Source organism: Thermobia domestica, chromosome 11 (assembly GCF_964235325.1).
Source record: "Thermobia domestica chromosome 11, izTheDome1.hap1.1, whole genome shotgun sequence".
NCBI lineage: Eukaryota > Metazoa > Arthropoda > Insecta > Zygentoma > Lepismatidae > Thermobia > Thermobia domestica.
Genome location: NC_137464.1, coordinates 40,733,301 through 40,751,459, shown reverse-complemented (window position 1 = coordinate 40,751,459; position 18,159 = coordinate 40,733,301). Strand labels below are relative to the sequence as shown.

Below are 18,159 nucleotides of genomic sequence, written 5' to 3'. Positions count from 1 at the left end.
GGGAGAACCCCGAGAAAACCCACGAGTACGGTGTTTATTCACCACAAAGTCCCCACGGCGCGAGCTGGGATCGAACCAGGGACCCCAAGCAGCGGAGGTGAACGCTCTACCAGTGAGCCACCGCGCCCCCCTCGCACGCATCAGAGATAAGTGTTTTACTACTTAGACACCACCGTGTTCCCGGTACTCTAATACAATTTCCGAAAAAAAATGAAATCCTTAAGTTTTACGTTCCACGGTTATGACAGGTAGGTTAAAAAAGATGGTGATGATGAGAGATGAGTAAAAATGGTGGAATGAAGAAAGTGGGAGGAAACGGGAGAACCCCGAGAAAACCCACGAGTACGGTGTTTATTCACCACAAAGTCCCCACGGCGCGAGCTGGGATCGAACCAGGGACCCCAAGCAGCGGAGGTGAACGCTCTACCAGTGAGCCACCGCGCCCCCTCGCACGCATCAGAGATAAGTGTTTTACTACTTAGACACCACCGTGTTCCCGGTACTCTAATACAATTTCCGAAAAAAAAAATAAAGATGATTTTACTCTATATTTGAAACTAGTTTTCCTTAAGTATATACAGGCTAGTTTCTACTTGGATTTTTTTAAAGAAAATCGTTCATTCATTTGTGCCTTCTCTAACACAATCACATATATACTTGAGTTATTTTTTAATATTTCGTATTGCTTCTCCTTTTTTTCTTAATCCATATTCTTTCATCTAGTTAAAATGATCACGCAGTCGGTTTCTTTTATGAAGAAAATAAAAATTAAAGCCTTCTTCCTTTCTTTTTTTCACTCATCTTTCATTATTTATCAAAGAAAAAATGAAATAAAGAAAAAGGAAAAGAAATGAATTTCTTTTGCAGTTAAGGAAGACTAAAAGAAAGAAAAAATAGTGGAAATGGAGGGAAGATTTCAATTAATTCAAAAAAAAGAAAAAGAGAAAAATATGAACGTCTTAGAATTAAAAATGCAAAATGAACCGTACGAGAGGTAATGTGGATTGCCAACCCTTCATTTCGTTATTTTCAATTCTAGCCCTGCTCTCTCTTCATTTCATTCAGAAAGAAAGGAATGAATCGTTCTTCTGTGAAGAGAAGAAAGGGTCGGGCTGTTGCTGCTTATCTAATGAATTCTTAATAGAAATAAAAAGGTCTTTCTTTTTTTTTCTCTCTAGACTTTAAATGTGAATTTTATAAAGATACAAAAAAATATAGCTGTAGAAAAAGCACTAGCAAGTTGAGAACATTCCTAGGAATACTCTTTGTTTCTTGGTACTTCAGCTAACAGAAAATCATGACCTGTTCAATTGCGCAAATGTTCAACTCGATTGTATCTTGTCAGTATACCGCTCATTATACTGATTACGTCTTGTGATCGCATCACTATCTGATCTCATCAACTCCAAGGTTACATGCGGTGATCTACAGCTATACAGTATAGATTGTATAGAAGTTGTCCGCATCCAGTATAGAAGCTGTCCGCTAAGATTTCTATTACATGTACTGTGAGCAAAAATTTCAAATTGCTTATACTGTCTTTCAAAGACTGACTATTCATTATGCTGTCTATTAAATATTGGATAATGCTTAAATTATATGTTAAAATTTGACTCCTTTATGCGATTTTTCAAAAATTACCTATTATATATACTATTTGTTTATAATTGCTATAACTGATGCTATTGTAATGTATGATACAGACGGTACACGAGTTTTGTTTATCTCTCACCTTTTTATTACAAAAGTTTTCTCTGTACACTATGGTATAAATGAGTAGTTTCCTTTAAGTAATAAATCTTTCTCTATCAGGTTGAAACTCCTGCCTGTGCCAGCGCGGAGATCCTTGAGGTTGATGGTTAGGAACCTCCTGCTGAAAGTAGCGCGAAGGTGGGTTGGTCTCCTGCCCAGTGGAGCGCGAAAACGAAAGGAACCAACTGCCTAGTGCAGCTCGGAGGTGGGATAGTGTCTCCTGCCAGTGCAGAACGGAGACGAAAGGAATTTCCTTCCTGTAGTAATGTGGAAATTGGTTAATGCTTCCTGCCCAGTGCAGCGCGGAGATGTGGTAGGAACCTCTTGTCCAGTGCAGTACAGAACTAAGATTAGGGAGTATCTAATGTCCGAGCAGTGCGAAGAGAAATATAGGAATGATCAGTTCGAACTCGATGTGCTCTTTTATACCCGATTTTGGGGTGAACTCTATGCAGGGGTTGTAGGGGTCCTCCGTGGCTCTCCGTGATTTATCATTTTCCCTCAAAGACAGCATATGTCAGCTGCTTGAAGATCCTCGTGGCGAATCGCATCTTGTTGCTTACAAATATGAGGAGGTATTGCATTATATATTAAAGATTGCTACCATTTATGCTGTCTGTTTAAAATTGCAAATATGTATGGTATCTGTTATAGATAGCTATTGTTTTATATGTTTCTTAAAAGATTGCTATTACTTATGCTGTCTGTAATAGATTGGTATTACTATTTATGCTATCTATTAAAGACTATCTATTACCTATGTTGTCTATTAAAGACTGTATAGGGTATTTCAAAACAACGCCGACAACGTTTGGGAGATGATTCCTGGCACCAAGATAGACTAAGATTGGTCCAGAAATCTATCATTTCGGAGTTATAAGCTGTCCAAAACATGAAGAAATGATCTTTAAAAGTCCATAACTCTAACACTATGGTACCTACCGTAGTCGGGTCAAGACTTCACTTACGAATTAATACGTGCGCTATCCAAAAATACATGTTTCAGAATCTTAAGGTACTCACGCAATTGTTTCTATAGAGGAAATTTGGCTACGAGCATATAGTTTGAAGTGTTCACAAACTAACTAACTAACTCTATGGCCTATGGAACCCGGAGGTTCAATGCTGTGTTTACAAAAGCTCTCCACTGACTTCTATCCTTAGCTAACTGCATCCAGTTTCTACTTTGTATTCCAATCTCTCAGAGATCTATCTTAATATTGTCCTCCAATCTGCGCCTAGGTCTTCCTAATGGTCGTTTTCCAATTGGTCTTGCAATCAAGACTTTGAAAGCGTTTCTACGTTCTTCCATTCTAGCTACATGACCCACCCACCTAAGCCTCCTAGACTTGACGACCCTAACAATGTTGTGTAAACCATATAAATTATGTAGTTCCTCGTTATGAAGTTTCCGCCATTCTCCATTCCCGTTCCTCTTGGGTCCGAATATTCGTCTCAGGATCTTGTTCTCAAATACTTTAAGTCTATGTTCTTTCCTAAGAGTAAGTTACCATGTTTCGCAACCATACAGAACAACAGGAATTTTGCAACCATACAGGTATTCACAAACTACCTCTATAAAAATTGCGGCGGAAGTACCGAAGAATTCTGAAACATGGATATTTGGATAAGGCACATACCAGTTCCTAAATAAAGTCTTGACTTCACTACGGCAGGTCCCATAGTATTGGAGACAGTGGCGTATTTAGGAGGCGGCTATTAGGCTCAACCCCCCTCCCGAAATTCCACGTACAACAATAATCCTTCTTACCACTTCTAAGGAAAAATATAAGTGCTTATTCACGTGTTCTGCATAGCCCCTCCCAATACAAAATCATAAATACACCACTGATTGGAGTTATGTACCTTTAAAGTAATTTTTTATGCTTTCGGCACCCTATAACCCTGAGAGGGAGCATTTGTGCACCCAGGTTGGTCTATACTTTTTGTCTTATCTTAGCGTAAGGAATCACCTCCCAAACGTTGTTGGTGTTGTTTTGAAACATCCTGTATATTATTTATCTTGCGTATTGAAGATTGAAAATTACTTATGCTCAACAATATGTTAACGATTATTATTTGTTAGAAATTGTCTATTACCTATGGATCTCTATTATTTGTTAAAGATTAGCATTACTTGTGCTTTTTTCGTAAGATTGATGTTACTTACGCTGTCTGTTAAAGAATGATATAATACTTGTACTGTGAAATAAAGATTCTGTAGTACTTATGCTGTCCGTTAAATGTAGCTATTACTTACAATAAATGTTAAAGGTTACAATATATGTGTTTTATGAGTGTTACAATATTACCTATAATATATGAGTTTAAATTAAGGTTACAATATATGTGTTTTATGTGTTTACAATATGTGTGTTACAATATTACCTACAATATATTTGTTTAAATTAAGGTTACATATATGTGTTTTATGTGTTTACAATATGTGTGTTACAATATTACCTACAGTATATGTGCTTAAATTAAGGTTACAATATATGTGTTTTATGTGTTTACAATTTGTGTTACAATACTACCTACAATATGTGTGTTTTATGTGATTACAATATGTGTGTTACAATATTACCAACAATATATGTGTTTAAATTAAGGTTACAATATATGTGTTTTATGTGTTTACAATTTGTGTTACAATATTACCTACAATATGTGTGTTTTATGTGTTTACAATATGTGTGTTACAATATTACCTAAAATATTTGTGTTTAAATTAAGGTTACAATATAATGTGTTTTATGTGTTTACAATATGTGTGTTACAATATTACCTACAGTATATGTGTTTAAGTTAAGGTTACAATATAATGTGTTTTATGTGTTTACAATATGTGTGTTACAATATTACCTACAATATATGTGTTTAATGTGTTTACAATATGTGTGTTACAATATTACCTACAATATATGTGTTTCAATTAAGGTTACAATATATGTGTTTTATGTGTTTACAATATGTGTGTTACAATATTATCTACAATATATGTGTTTAATGTGTTTACAATATGTGTGTTACAATATTACCTAAAATATATGTGTTTCAATTAAGGTTACAATATATGTGTTTACAATATGTGTGTTACAATATTACCTACAATATATGTGTTTAAATTATCACTGTGGGGAGGGCATGCTGGCTCTGTGGTAGAGCGCTCACCTTTCGTGCGTGGGGTCCCTGGTACGATCCCCGGCCAAGTAGGATTGTGGTGGACATCACCCTTGGTTTACTCTTAGTACTCCCGTTTCCTCCTACATAATCATTCCACCAATTCTTTCATTAACATTCACTTATCTTAATCACCCATCTCCCTTAGCCTAACTGGCATACTCGTGGGAAGAAGTTAACCTGAAAGATTTACATTATCGCTGTATCCTTATATTGTATATAATTTACGTTGTATGTTAAGGGGCAGACTACTAAATATCTTTCAAAAGCTAACAATTTTTCTTTTCCCCATTTTTTGTAAGTGAAAATAGATAATGAAATGTACCCCAATAATAGATATTGCTATTCTACGCCCGAAAATACAAATCTGAAGAGTTTTCAGTGTTTCTATAGATATTACAGTGTGACCAGAATTTGAATTACCCAGAAATCTAGGTTAAGACAGCGACTAGAAAAATGAAATCAACGGTAATTGATGACTTATCAAGGTGTCTTTGTTCCTTGTTATCTACTTTTTAAATAGTAATTGTATTTGTTTTGTAACAACTTATTTATTTTGTAAATCTTTATTACAAAATAAATACAAATATTATTTAAAAAAGTAAGAAACAAGGAACATAGCCAGCATTATAAGTCATCAGTTACCGTTGAGTTCATTTTTCTAGTTGTTGCCTTAACCTATTTTTTGGGGTAAATCAAATTCTGGTCACACCGCAATTTCTATGAATGGCACCACTGAAAATTCTTCCGATTTATATTTTCGGGCGTAGAATAGCATTATCTATTATTGGGGTAAGTTACATTTCATTATCTCTTTTCACTTACGAAAAACAGGCAAAAGAAAAAGTGTTAGCTTTTGAGGCGAAGGGTCACTCTGGCTTCTCCACTAAGTCCCATGGGCCAATACCTACTCAAATACCAATATACAGCGCCTTCTGTAAGGAGCGGTGAAATTACGCAAAAAGTCAATTATGCTTGTTAGTCGAAGTATAGAAAGTCGTTTTATAGCGAATATTCTGGAAAGTTATGCTGCATGATCGCTTGTCTGGATACTTCGAGTATTTTCAAGTGTTTACGAATATGTTCTACGCATCGAGGACGTGTGATATAAATACGGTAATAACGGAATGAGTTCGGAGCGACAAATGCGATGTGAAAATCGAGAAATAGTGCGAAAAATAGTAAAAATACAGTGTGTTTAATTATTGTGACTAGATAAAGATAGTGCATTCCATTTATTTAGAATCCTCGTTTGTAGTGGTCTTAATTAGTATTACTTTTATTTGAAGGTACGTGCGTTTAGTGTGAATTTGTATAAATATGGAAAACAAACGAATGGTAGATAGTGAATGCTGAACATTTAAAGAATAAAGAGGATATCTATTTCGTGATTGAATCAAGTAATAAGAATAAGGCAGACATCACTATGAGACTATACATTCTCAGAATTACTCCAAATTTACAGAAAGCCTACAGTTAGAAACATATGAATCTTTGAAAAGCGAGTCTAAATTTCAGCAATTGTTTTTACGAAAGTAAATACTGAATAAGAAGAAGCATCAAATGCTAGTTTCAGCGTGGCTCATTCAATAGCGAAACATGAGAAACAATTTACGACTGCGAATTAATCAAGGATTGAATGATTGCAGCGGCAAAAGGAATGTGTCCAGAAAAAAAAAGATGACCCGAGACATCATTCTATGCCTTGGATGGGAAACATTATTGTATCAGCCATACTCCCCGTACACTGCACCGTCCGATTATCACCTGTTTCATTCCTTGGACAATCACCTTAGAGGATGCCAGTTCAAATCCCTAGTAGAGATACAAAATGCACTTGATATCTTCTTCGCTTCACGGTCCACCAGTTCTATTGCGATAGAATCCATGGCATTCCAGAACGTTGGCAGAAGGTCGTCGATGCTGATGGGGGCTATTTTTAATCTTCCAGATGTGTCTTACGAGGCATATCGATGTTCGAAGGTGGTGGGTGAAAAAGCGACAGAAATTCCTTGGTTGCCTTTATATTAACTTACTTGCCTAAAAATAAGATTGGTTGCTTTGGCCCTGGATTGGTCAAAAAATGTTTCAGATTCTGCTCAAGTATTACTTTTTATTGAGTGATAGATATGCGTAAAAATTATGAAGTGTATGAAGGGATTCTTGACACTCATAAAGTTTACGATACGACCACTGAAAAAGATATTTTTGAAACGAGTTGAAAATACTGTTCAGAAAAATAATCTTCAATGTAAAAAATAAGTATATCTCTACTGATGGTGGCAAAACATGTGTGGAAAAAATAAACCTGTCATTCCTCAAGCATTAAAGGCCATAGTGGATCGAAACTGTTAATAGTAAATTATTACATTATACATCAACAATCTTTTTAGAGGCAGTTATGTTAACTTGTTAATTATAACCAGATCAGATTAGCTTAATTATCAATTTCGCAAGTTTGTTTAAGAAATTGGAGAAAATAACTTATCATATTATACTGCAGTACGCTGGTTTAGCTGCGGAAAAGTTCTAACGAAATTTTTTAAGCATCGAACAATAATCAAAATTTTCTTGAATGAAAGGAATCGTCGTCTGGGTAAGTTACACAACAATGTATGGTTATGAAAGTCAGCATTTCACACATATTTTACAAAACGTATGAATGATCTAAATTTAAAATTGTAAGGGAGAAACAACCTAATTTCTGATTTATACACTCACCTTGTCATTTCAACAAAAAATTGTTTTAGGGGGCCGCGATGTCTCAGTGATAAAGCGTTCAACTCTGGTGCATAGGGCCCCTGGTTCAATCCCTGCCCGCGCCAAGTGAAATTTGTGGTGGACAAACACCGTGTGCGTGATTTTTTTCGGGGTTCTCCTACTTTCTTCATTCCACCATTTCATTTTTTTCTCATCATCACCGTTTCCTTTAGCCTAGCCAGCATAACCATGGGACGTAAAAATCAAAGATTTCATTTCAAAAAATTGTTTTATTTCAATCCCAATTGAAAGAAAAAACTTTAGCGGATTTTAATACATGCCAACATTCTGTCAACGAATTAAAACTACATTTTCAGTAGATTTTACAATTGAAGCTTTAAGTGCTTTGAAAACAAATTTTGAGTACTGTTTTCAGATTCTGATGCAATTGCAAACGATATCAAGATTTTTCAAAACCATTTTAATTCCGACATAGAAGTGCTTTGCCCTAGAACTTCAAATGGAAATGATTGATTGCAGGATGGCGATATTTTTAAACAAAAATTATTTAAATTCATCATTGCTGGAATTTTATAAGAGTCTTCTTTTCGCAGTTTGATCAGTTACACACATTTGCTTGTGACACTCTTTTCACTTTCGCAACTATCTGTGTCAAAAAAATCCAAAATGAAATATATAAAAATATATACAATATATATATATATATATATATATATATATATATATATATATATATATATATATATATATATATATATATATACAAATTCAAGTTAACTGATTGTATTTCAGGTTGCTACTGATAATTTTCACTAAGCAAACTTGATCCTAACAGTAAACTATTGTCAGTAGAAATTTACAGCTACATAAACCTCATGCCACTTATTGTAAGTTTTTAGAATACATCTCATATCTTTAATTGCAACTAAAATGTTAATTCATTATGTATATCAATTAATGTGTCATAACTGATCGTACAAAACTATCTATTATTTTAATTAACGTAACTAAATGTATTTAATAGTCTAAAAATAAACTGTTTCGGGCCGTATTGGTGATACTTGCGGCCGGGTGTTGTCCCGCGGATCTAGTTAGAAAACCCCAGATGTAGATTAAAAAATATTATACTATTTATTTTATCTGTTAATGATTGTTATCACTTGCTATATGTTAAAGATTGCTGTTAGTTATGGAAGATTGATTATTATTTATGTTGCCCGTTAAAAATTGGCTATTACCTACAGTACAATGTATGTTAAGTAATGCCTATCACTTATGTTATTTGTTGGATAAAAATAGTAATTAAGACTACAAGTATATTATTAGAAGGCCAGCAATTAATTTCGCGATTGTAGAAAAAAACGTTATCCATTGATTTTAAGAAATATTTATTTTAAGTACTTCCAGAATTTACGTAACTTTCAATCTTAAACTAATGTTCAATATGGTTGTTTTTTATATTTTTTCCTTTGTTTTTGTACTAAATAGCCATTAATTATTTTATTTTATTTTTCCGAGAAATGGATTTGACTAATCCCCAAACTTAACCACGAAAGGATAGTTCAGAAAACCACCATAGTTTTACGTGTTTGCTGGGAAAATTATATGCTCTTGAATAAAAAGGAATAGAGAGACCTTAGCGTCAGCATATACAGGGTGAACGGTAACTACGTGGATAAACTTGGACAGATGATAGTACATCTGAAAAGAAGAGGCAACAGCTTAGGAACATTACATCGTAGAGAGTGCGGTTAAAAACGTTACTTAGAAAGTCATATCTACTCTATTGACAAATGCATGTTTGAAAACGCAGTTATGCGTGCGCACGGAATTCCCCAAAGGAACAGAGGGATTCCTGGACATGCTGTAAAGGAAATAAGTGTTACACGTTGTTAATCCCGTGCGTACACGTAGCTGCGTTTTCAAACATGCATTTTTCAATAGAGTAGGTATGACTTTCCAAGTGACGTTTGTAACCGCACTCCCTACGATGCATTGTTTCTAAGCTTTTGGCCTCTGAAGTTCATGTTCACACGCTTTCGACACTGTCACTCCTAAACGGGACGGAATTTACCGAATGTTCACTAGAACTTTTTTGCTACTTTTTAGATGTACTATCACCCGTCCAAGTTTGTCCACGTAGTTAGTATTCACCTTGTATAATTTTTTGTATTTTTTTCATAGACGGTAAAAGGCATCAATAACTTAAAGGAAAAGAAAGCATTAGAAAGTTGTCATAACTAGTATACATATCAGTTGTAACTACTTTTGCATCTAACACAATACGTTGCCGATTGCTCCAAATTCTGCAGTTCAAATAAATATTGCACATTCTGCATTTTAAATAAATAAATATTGCCTTACGCTGAACACCAAACTTTGGTTTTAATTAAACACTACTCTAACACTTCAAAACTATTTCTTGAGATTAAACAATAGGAGGATGTACTATACAGTCATGTAACCTTTACAGTAGCAACCGAACTGTTAAATTATTTTATAAATTGAAAACAGTGTCGCAGAAAGCACTGCAGGTTCTTAAAATGTTCGGCGATATACAATTTGCATTAGAATCTTAATTTTTATGTAAGCTATTTTGTCATTATAAATATTTATTTGAATAACTTTACTCAACATCCTATCATTAAGTGTACGTATTTCACATAGTAACATTAAAAATGTGTTCTTCATTTAATGGCTCGAAAGTTTTAGTAATTTCAAGATTTCATAAAATAATTTCCAGTTCATCTATTTGGAACGTTAATCATACTAACACAGTAAGAGTCAATTCAGGAACATACGGTGTTCACATATGTATCCATACATTATTACTTGCTTTATTTTCTTAAGTGAACCAGGTTTTCTTGTGGTCCTTAGGAACCATAAGCCATAGGTGAATAAAATCAATTTACCTCTTTAAAAATACGGATTTATTTGCAGTGAATAATTTACTCTCACAATTTTGTGTAAGACTTAGAACAATTCTAGACAAAATAATCAACTAATGATTTTCTAAGTTTGTAAAGGATCTGCAGTGCCACCTATCATGTCCTTCTCTATCAAAGGAAATACCTACGATTAAATGACTTGGTGAATTGATAGGGTGTATTCAGACCAGTAGCGTCATTTTAGAGTTGGCTTGGGGGGGTGCAAGGGCTCTTGATATAAGTAAACTTTTGCGTTTTTCACTGGCATACTACTATTCTATTGATAAAATCTCTATAAATCTCAAACTCAGGGGGCAAATGCCCCTCCCTGCCCCTCTAAATGACACCCCTGATTCAGACTATCATTTTTTGAGATTTTTAAGTACAAAAGCAATCACTCGAAAACTGACCACACGTTCTGAAACAAAGCTTTAAGCGATCCCTATCACATCTTTTTTTTTTTTCACTCAGAAGACCATTAGAGGTCTAAATTGCAAAGTAATTACATTCCTGTTCCAATGAATTATTCTTGTGAAACGTACATTTCATATTATAGTTGTTTATTTTATTCACTAAAAGTCAGTCAAAACACATATGAAATAAAATGAAGCATATAATTGAATGATTTGAAATATAATATTAAATTTGATTGGAAGAAAAGTATGGATAACTTATTTTCTGTTTTAATATTTAATACATTTTTGAAGCTTTAACTAGTATTTATATACTTTTTACGTTACGTAACGTAAAGTAACATTACGTTACGTAATCTTTACGATTGTAACGTTACGAAATATTTAGTGTTTCCCTTATCACGTAATCTTATCACACTTAACTTTTAAGATTTAATAAACGAACTTCCTTATGACCAGCAAGTGAAGCAAGTAAATCGGTCATATTAATAAGAGCGCCCCTATTATTACTAAATAATCATTGAGAACATTCATACATTAGTTCACGGTCTTTTTTAATAACTAAAACTTATGTTTAATCATCAATTTGGAAATTAAAATAAGATTATTTTTATGTTAATTACTTTTCACTTTGAAAACGTTATTAAAACATGAAAATATTAAAATTATCAAGTTTAATATGAATGTTTGTTGTACTTCAAGTATAGGTTGCCATATTATTCATTAAGATTTTTAGAAAAAAAGGAAGATACTTAATAAAATGGTTAAGCGTTACCCACTAACATATAATATACACAATTTTTATAGAGGTAGTTGGTGAGTACTTCAAATTATATGCCGATAGTCAAGCTCCCTCTATAAAAATTGTTGCGTGAGTGCAGCAGGATTCTCAAAAATGGATTCTTGGATAAGGCACATATTAGTTCCTAAGTGAAGTCTCTACCCGACTAAGGTACGACCCACAGTTTTGGAGCTATGGACCTTTAAAGTTCATTTTTTTTATGTTTTCGGCAGCCTATAATTTCGAAAGGAAGCATTTGTTCACCTGGGTTCGTCTATACTTTTGGTCTTATCTTGATGTCAGGAATTACCTCCCAAACGTTGTCGGTGTTGTTTTCAAACACTATATATATTCGCTATATATAACACTATAGATTTTTTGCAGTGAAAGATGTCACCTTGTGACACCGAATTCTATACACAGTTATTTACCAGATCTAAGTGTACATGAAGCATTTTTTTTTTTTTTTACCGATTTTCGACTCGGGCAAGGGAGTAAACTACGATAGGTTCAAAATGGAACCGCAAAAGGAGAGGGTAAATACTAGGGAAGGCAGGCATTAGAGGTGATGAATTGAAGTTTAGCATACTCTTCAGGTGTAAGATGTTCACCTTCAGTTTAATGGGGGATCTGATCCACATACACTGCTACCGTTAATTAAACTTTGGTCTCCCATGACAAAAGTGCATACTATACCCATATTGCCAGGAGGGAGCTCTCGCCAGGTATTAGTGTAAAGTCAATAGTTTTCGGGATCGCTGAGACGAATAGTAACATTCTCAACGACATCCAAATCTACTATTAGCTTTCATTGTGATCTTGTGGGGCTGTAAAATAATATGTCTAGAAAAACCTATATTTTTGTCGACTGCATAGTTTTCGCGGTCGCTGAGAGAATAGTGACATTCTTGATGCCGTACCATTCCTTGTTTAGCCTCCATCGTCATCGGGGTAGAGGCAGGCCCGTATCCAAGGGGGGGTCTAGGGGAGTCCTAAATTTTTGCTGGCCCTTCCCAAAATTTTCACGGTAGGATTGCAAATAAACTATAATATGGTTGGATCGCCCCCCCACTTCTACCGCCCCCTTACATTTTTGGGCTGGCTACCGGCCTGGGTGGAGGATAAAATAACATGTCCAAAATAACAGATGTTAGTGATGAACACATAGTCTTCGGGGTTGCTGAGATGAATAGTGACGCTCAAAATGCTGTTCATGTCCAAATTTAGTTCCCAACATCTAAACCAGAGGGAAGCTCAAAATGACCGATATTAGCGTCGAATATTTTTGAGGATCGACAAGGTGAGTTGGTGAGTTTTTAATTTCTTTCTACCTTATTTTCTTAAAAATTAAAAACTGAATTACCAAACATACTTTAGCTTCTTATTTAACTCTTCGGATTCGTACTAAATTCGGCTGAGACATGAACACAGATACATCGAGGACGTTAAAAGTGTCCCTGCTCTTCAAAAATACTTTGAAATATACCAGGAGTTTCGCCCTTTGACTAGGGGCAGGAGTTTTTCGCAAGTTGCGAAATCGCGAAAGTTTTCCGACAAAGTCAGAGTTGGTTTTTCAACGAACTACGTCAGATTGAGTAAGGAAATAAGTATTTTGAAGTCGCGACAAAATACGACATTTTGAGCAAAATATGCCGCAAAACGCGACAAATTGCGATTTTTTTAAAAAAAGAAAACGTTAGTTTCAGTTGTTAAAATACAGGAATAAAAAGTAGAATTTTTCAAGCAACGTTTTCTTTCGCAACTGGCAATGCTGATTACTTCTAACTTCTGTTTTAAGTTCATAGCTTTAGTTGTGGAATGTGGGACATTCAATGTCGTTAAAACAATAGAAATCCTCACTTCGGTGTTTTTGTGGAATACGTACGCTAAAAGAGTTCATAATTTTAAAAATGATGAATAAAAAGGGGACGGAACAAGATCGTGCAAGTGAAGCTTGTACGTAAGTGATATCCAAACGTTAATGTGTAAATTCTGTATCTCACGCATTGAATGAAAAAAAAAATACTGTACAAAACAAATAAAGTCGGCAGGACATAAACGTACCAGAGACAGTTGATCGTGGAGCAAGCAGTGGGAAGGGACAAATTACGTTGGAATGCACAGAAGGCAAAAGCAGAAAAGATTTAGTTCATAAATAAGACTACCGAGATGTTGCTGAAATTCAATATACGCACAGAAAAAGTTGAGCACTCTGCATTTCGTGCGTTGTTTATTTAGATAAAAATAAAATAAAATAAAAAACTTGTGACAAAAGAAAAGTAATATATTGTTAGTAACTGCTAAAGAATAACGTCATTGTCCTAAGTAGTATTAATGTTTATTACTTATATTGGGTCTATATTAGAGTTTGTATATTAGAGCTTGTAAAATAATTCACTTGAGCGACAAAATAAGAAATTTTATATATCAAAATGCGACAAAAAACAAAATTTTTAATTTCAAATGCGAAATGTTCAATTTCAAATTGCGAAAAACTCCTGCCCCTATCTATGACCAACAGCCTAATGCCTCAACAATGCCAAACAAACAAGGTTCATGTTTTCCTACATGGTCGCTTTACCTACTCATTGACGAATACTCACCTTCTGTCACGAGAGAGCATTTATTTCCAGTTGCTCTTCTCATTAAATTTTTCTGAGTGGAACGGGATTTATAAAGTTGTAAACGTTCATATGATCGCTCTACAGAGTTTAAAGTTCTGTGTCTTTTATATTTCAAATATTTTGAAATAATCTGCTGTATAAAGGAAGGAAAGCAAAATCATTTTTAAGTGTATTCTGTAGTCCTAATTGAGCTTTTAATCGATAAAAGTAGCATAATTCATTCACGAGCGCATAATTCATTCAGGAGTTGCGCATACTTATCTTACATCATTGTGAATGTTAAGAGGGGTGGCGGTCCCCTAAGGACTTGCGCGAAACTTCTCAAATTTATCATTCTCCGCCCAAAAATGGTCATTCTCCTCTCCCCCAAATTTATCCTGCCCAAAAGTTGTCATTCTCCTCTCCCCTAAATTTATCCTGCTCAAAAGTTGTCATTCTCCTCTCCCCTAAATTTATCCTGCCCAAAAGTTGTCATTCTCTTCTCCCCCAAATTTATCATTCTCTGCCCAAAACGTGGTCATTCTCCTCTCCCCCAAATCTATCATCCTCTACCGAAAGTAGTCTTTCTCCTCTCCATCAAATTTACAATTCTCTGCTCAAATGTGGTCATTTCCCTTCGAACGATACTTGTATTTATACTTGTATTTCAATCCTTACTTGTATTTGTGGGCAGAATTCACTTTTAAATTATGCACAAGCTGTTTAAGAAAGGAAGAAAAAGAATATTAAAAAAAGAAAACAAGGATATAGATGTAATTTCTCTTTCAGTTGTTTTACGTTGCTATTTTGTTAATATAGTAATTTGACGATGTGAAATTGGTTGTTATAGTAACAAAAAATAAATAACGCATAATTGCGGATCTACGAGGGGGGACCCCAAAAAAAACGGGAATTGTGCTGCAGTGGGGAGGGAGAGTGGGGGAACCCATTGTTGTACCAATTGTCCGTTACGATTACGTCACCTGCGTCAGTGTGCGAAGTTGTGTCGCTGTGAGTGCATCGGTTCGCTCTTGAGAGTTTGTTTAGTAAACCAACTTTTTACAGTTCGGCGAAAACGTGATGGCAGATTATCGAGGCGGCTGTGAAATTTGATTTCCTGTTGGGGAAATCGGCCGCGGAAACTACTGTAATGCTGAAGACTGCTTATGGGGATGCTGCTCTAAGTAAAACCAGAGTATACGAGTGGTTTGCACGTTTTAAAAATGGAGAACTGTCAATTGAAGACCAACCCCGTTCAGAACGCCCCTCAACGGCAAGAACTGACGAAAACGTCGAAACAATCAATGCCCTCGTTCGTGAAGACCGTCACCGAACCATTAATCAACTCTGTGAGATGTCTGAAATATCGTGGAGTTCAATTCAGAGGATTTTATCAGAAGATTTGCACATGAGAAGGGTTGCAGCCAAATTTGTCCCTCGCCTTCTCACAGACGAGCAAAAGGAGCGTCGACTTGAGGCATGTGTTGAACTTCAAAATCAGCTCAAAGAGGACTCTGACTTTTTTGCCAAGGTGATTATTGATGATGAATCGTGGTGCTATGGCTATGACCCCGAATCAAAGCAGCAATCAAGCCAGTGGAGGAGGTTTTGCCACTGTGGAGGAGGTAAAACAAAAATCGCTGGAGGTCATAAAGAAGATCCCGATAAGTGATTTTCAAAACTGTTTTGAACAATGGAAGGATCGCTTGCAGAAATGCGTTGCGGTCCATGGACAATACTTTGAAGGTGCTGAAAATTTGGTGTAAAAATATTGAGAAGTAACCAAGTTACGACGAATTTCCCGTTGTTTTGGGTCCCCCCTCGTATCGTGTGAACACTATATGTACAATTTTTAAGGTGTGAAAAAGTTTAATGTGTCACATCCTACAATAAAAGGTAATATCATGATGACTGCCTCGGACTTCGAATATTTCCTCAATTTGAACCCTAAATCACCACAATATCTTCACTCTTCATTGACAAGTTAAAGAAAGGCGTGAAAGGGATGACTGAACAAGAAATCGAAAATATTTTAGACAAAACGATGGTTCTCTTCAGCTTTTTGGAGGAGAAGGATGTGTTCGAACTGTACTATAAACAGCATTTAGCTAAACGATTGCTACTCAATAAGTCTGTCAGTGATGATAGGGGAAAAAATAGGATCTCTAAGTTGAAGGCTGAATGCGGTTGCCAATTTACATCAAAATTAGAAGGAATGTTCAAAGACATGACAGTTTCAAATATCATTATGGACGAATTTAAAGAACACGTTTTAACATCACGAACAAATTTGCATGGCGTGGACGTGAGTATAAGAGTACTTACGACAGGTTTTTGGCCCACACAAAGCGCAACTCCTAGGTGCAGTATTCTATCAGCTCCACGAAATGCTTTCGAAGCTTTTCGAAGGTTTTACCTGGCAAAACACAATGGAAGGCAGCTTACCCTTCAACCTCAACTAGGTTCGGCTGACTTAAACACCGTGTTTTATGGTTTTCATAAAGAAGAAGGGGAAGGATGGAGCTAGTTCTTCGACAGGCATGCAACTAGTTTCACAGCCAAGTAACGGTCCTAGAAAACACATAATACAAGTTTCTACGTACCAGATGTGTGTACTCATGTTGTTTAATACCAGGGACAAACTGACGTACGAGGAAATCCAGAGTGAAACAGGTATTCCAGAAAGAGATTTGATACGTGCCTTGCAGTCATTAGCCATGGGTAAAGCCACAAAAAGATTTCTTATTAAGAATTCTAAAACAAAGGACATTGAACCAACTCATGTGTTATTTGTAAATGATTCGTTCACATCAAAGCTACATAGAGTGAAAATCCAGACGGTAGCAGCCAAAGGAGAGTCAGAACCAGAGAGAAGAGAAATGCGTAACAAAGTTGACGAAGACAGAAAACACGAAATAGAAGCAGCGATTGTTAGGATAATGAAAGCCAGAAAACGAGTGCCGTATAATGTGTTAGTAGCAGAAGTCACAGAGCAATTAAAGAGCCGTTACCTTCCATCCCCAGTCATCATCGAAAAGAGGATAGAAGGCCTCATTGAAAGAGAAATTACATCTATATCCTTTTTTTCATATTCTTCTTCCTTTCTTAAACAGCTTGTGCATAATTTAAAAGTGAATTCTACCCACAAATACAAGTAAGGATTGAAATACAAGTATAAATACAAGTATCGTTGTATCCTCTCCCCCAAATTTATCACTCTCTGACCAAAAGTGACCATTCTTCTCTCCCCTCAAATTTATCATGCTCTGTCCAAAAGTGGTCATTCTCGACTCCCCAAAATTTACTATTTTCACTGCAAATTTGCAATTCTTCCTCGAAATTTCTCATTCTTGTTTCCAACCTTTAACCAATCTCCAGATTGGTTGTAGCATTCTTGATGAGATATTGTATCTCCTCAGATTATCTCATCGAAGCAATCTGTGCTCTAAAACTTGCCTCTTGGTACCCTTGAATCTTTAGTCCTCCTGCCGAATCTACTACTATAATTAGTAGTAAAATATATTAGTACACAGCTAAGGCATTACCAAATAATAGTTACATTGTTAAACAAAATTACATCAAAGTACAGGCACATATTCACTCAATCCTCGATCCCCAAAATAATGTGACCACTTTCTTCTACTGTAATTGGAATATTCAACACAAAAAACTTAACACGTTACCGGATTAAGTCACAGGATACATTTCGCTATGACTTTATTCCTTTATTTTTTCAGAACGTGATAGATTATATTATCAAATCCGGTTTTAATATTATT

General features: G+C 35.3%; 1 protein-coding gene and 1 pseudogene across 2 annotated transcripts in view; one reads left to right on the top strand and one right to left on the bottom strand.

Moving 5' to 3' along the window:
- Positions 1–18,159, bottom strand: part of LOC145664063 (kin of IRRE-like protein 3) — a 522,782-nt gene that overhangs the window by 209,503 nt on the left and 295,120 nt on the right. The window lies entirely within an intron of this gene.
- LOC145664410 (cullin-3-A pseudogene) lies at positions 15,531–17,538 on the top strand (annotated as a pseudogene).